The sequence below is a fragment of the Bos mutus genome, chromosome 20, assembly GCF_027580195.1.
Source record: "Bos mutus isolate GX-2022 chromosome 20, NWIPB_WYAK_1.1, whole genome shotgun sequence".
In the NCBI taxonomy this organism is placed as follows: Eukaryota; Metazoa; Chordata; class Mammalia; order Artiodactyla; family Bovidae; genus Bos; species Bos mutus.
The window spans coordinates 56000631-56003920 of NC_091636.1; the positions used below are offsets into that span (position 1 = coordinate 56000631).

General features: G+C 42.0%; 1 non-coding gene across 1 annotated transcript; it reads right to left on the reverse strand.

Moving 5' to 3' along the window:
- Window positions 1-2371: 2371 nt before the first annotated feature.
- Window positions 2372-2481, reverse strand: LOC138984260 (U6 spliceosomal RNA). Its single transcript, XR_011461521.1, has one exon. It is a non-coding gene; the product is annotated as a U6 spliceosomal RNA (small nuclear RNA).
- Between the last annotated feature and the right edge of the window lie 809 nt (window positions 2482-3290).

Here is a 3290-nt window from a genome sequence, read left to right on the forward strand (position 1 = left end):
CTGAGCATTGGATACCACTTTAGATCTATTCTAAGGGTACCAGTGATGCTGATATTATCACAGTGTCTTAGTCCATGTGAACTGCTGTAACAAAATTACCATAGACTGGGCGGCTTAAACAACAAGCAGGTGTTTCTCACAATTCTGGAGGCTGGGAAGTCCCAGATCAAGATGATTCAGCATCTGATGTGATCCTTCTGTCTGGTTCATAATGTCATCTTCTCCCATACATGGTGTGTGAGGTCAAGGGAGACCTCCGGGGTCTTGTTTATAAGTGCACTGTCCCATTCATGCAGCCTCTGCCCTCATGACCTGCTTGCTAATACAATCATGAGGGGTTTCAGCAGATGAATTTGGGGGCAGCAGAAGCATTCAGTCTGCAACACATAGCCATATTACAGGTAAAGAAGTAAGATTGGTTACGGAGTCCAAATACTGAAGTTGGAATCTGGACCCAGATCTTCAACTCCAAGGCTATATCTTTTCCTTGGTGAGCACATCTGATCTCCTGTTTTTAAATATTAATATGCTTATTTGTTCCAAACAGATATCTCCAGTTCAGACTTCTCTGAACTTTCAACTCACACGTCCAACTGTGGTTTTGATACTTCTCATGGAATATCTAATAATTATCTCAAATTTAATTAAGCTCCTGATAACTTTTCCACCTTCTCCTACCAACCGACTCCTCTCAGAGTCTTCATCAATCTTAATAAATAGTGAAATGCAGCAGAATATGCCACTGCAAAATATGACTGTAAGAATTAAAGACAAGTCCACCCCAAAATATGCTGCTTTGGAATAGAGATTATTTTGAGCTGGAGCCACTTGAAAAACAGCAAATGGAGGGAGAGGCTTTCGCTGAACTTCCTTTATCTGCCTAAAGACAAATCCTCCAAGAGAAACTCAGTTGTCAGAGATTCCTTCCTGAAAAGTTTCATTAGAGAAAATTGACTCCTATCACAGGAGAGGAGACCAGAAGTCCCCATCATGTCCAAACAGACTCAGTCAAAATCTACCATATCTCTCATCTGTGCTTCTAAGGGCCACTTTATCTTTTCTAAAAATCATTCACCATCATCTAACAGACCAACAACCTTCTTCTTATTAAGTTGGCATTTAATCCTGAATTCCAAAGCTATTACTTTGAGTTATTCACTTTCCCTCTGTTTCTCCCACATATGCATGAGTACTCAGGTTAATAAACTTGTTTGTTTTTCTCTTGTTAATCTGTCTTTCATTACAGGGAGTCTCAACCTAGAATTCAGAAGTATAAAGGGAAGACTATTTTTCCTTCCTTACCATGGTAACTTCATCTTTATAGGCAAAACCTCAGGAGTCTTCTTTGGCTCCTCCCACCCTATACCTAACATGTCAATGAATCCTGTCCCTCTCCTGAGAAACAGATACAGAATCTGACCACCATCTACCTACCCCATCGCCACCTCCCTGGTCCAAGCCACCACCATCCCTTCCCTGTATAACACTCCAGTTCCCGTACTGGCTTCAGGCTCCTACCCCTGTGACCCAGCGATGTATTTTCAACCCTGAAGTCAGAGATTTTGTTAAAATGTCAAGGTTGAAAACACATTTAGAAAAATACATTATATCACACCCTCCTCTGGTCAAAACTATCCAATAGCTTCCCATCTTATCCCATGACCTGCACAGGGACTTGCCACTCCATACTCTCCTATCTTCTTCCTAATCCTCCTCCCTCACTGGCTTCACCTCATTAAGGGTACTTTCCCCTCCCACTTCTTCACCCTTTGCATCTGCTGTTCTCTGTGTCTGGGATGCTCTTCCCCATCACCTTCAAAGCTAGCTCCCTCTCTTCTTTAAAGTCTTGATCCCAATCACTGGGCCTTCCTGGAGCACTCTATCTAAAATTGCAAAAACCTCCCCCACCCCATCTTTTTACCCTGCTCAGTTATCCTGAAGGGACACAGAATATGCCACTCCAAAATATGGCCACAAGAATTACTTGGGGCTGATTATTTTTGAAAAAAAGCAGACACAACGGTATCCCACTCCCAGACCAGGAAGAGGAGAAGAATCCTTATCACCAGTGATGGCACCAAGATGAATCTGAGAAACAAACCTTACTGAATAAGCCTGTCTAAGGGAACTCTGCTCAATGTTATTCGGCAGCCTGGGTGGGAGGAGGGATTTGGGGGAGGATGGATACATGTATTTGTAGGCTGGGTCCCTTCAATGTTCACCTGAAGCTATCACAACATTGTTAATCAGCTATACTCCCAATACAAAATAAAAATTTAAAACTAAAAATAAGCCTGTATACTGTAAGCCTTCTACCATAAGATGTCCCCCCAGACTTCTTTTTTTTTGTTTTTAATTTAAATTTATTTATAAAAATATGGAACGCTTCATGAATTTGCATGTCATCTTTGCGCAGGGGCCATGCTAATCTTCTCTGTATCGTTCCAATTTTCGTATATGTGCTGCCGAATATGTGAGCACCACCCCCAGACTTCTTAAACTTCCACCTCCTCACAATTTATTGGCCCTAGAAGCCCCAAACCCCTTTCCTTTGCGTAGTCACTTCTCCATAATTTATCACCCTTTGTTAAAACAGTATGTAAGTCCAAATCTAACCCTTCTTTCAGTTTGTTTTACTGCTTTTCTGTAGAGTCCCTGTGCATGCAAAATGTTAAATATTAATAAAACTTGGATGCCTTTTCTCCTAATAACCTAACTTCCATCAGTTTAATTTCAAGACCCCACTTACTGAACCTAAAGGGAAATATTTTTCCTCCCCTACAATCACTTCTAATGTTCCATATATTTTCCTTGTCTGTCTTGTTTGTGGTATGTCTCCACACACTGTAAGTTCTAGAAAGGCAGAGATCATTGTCTTTTTTTTTTTTTGACTGTGCTGGGTCTCCACTGCTTTTGCTCAGTCTTTCTCTAGTCCTGGCAAGCAGTGGCTTCCAGGCACAGGCTCTAGGCAGGCAGGCTTCAGTAGTGTGGTGCATGGGCTCAGTAGTTGAGGCTCGCGGGCTTACTTGCTCCATGGCATGTGAAATCTTCCCAGACCAGGGATCAAACCTGTGTCCCCTGCATTAGCAGGTGGATTCCTAACCACTGTGCTACTAGGGAAGTCTGTCCCTCATTGCCTGTTTTGATCACTGCTGTGATCATTGCTTAGCACCTAGAAAATTGCTCAGCACACAATATACGTTTAATAACTATCAGTTGATGAATGAATAAATACATGAATGGAGTACTTTCCCTTACCAACTGTGCCTAGGAAGGCCGCTGTGTGAAAA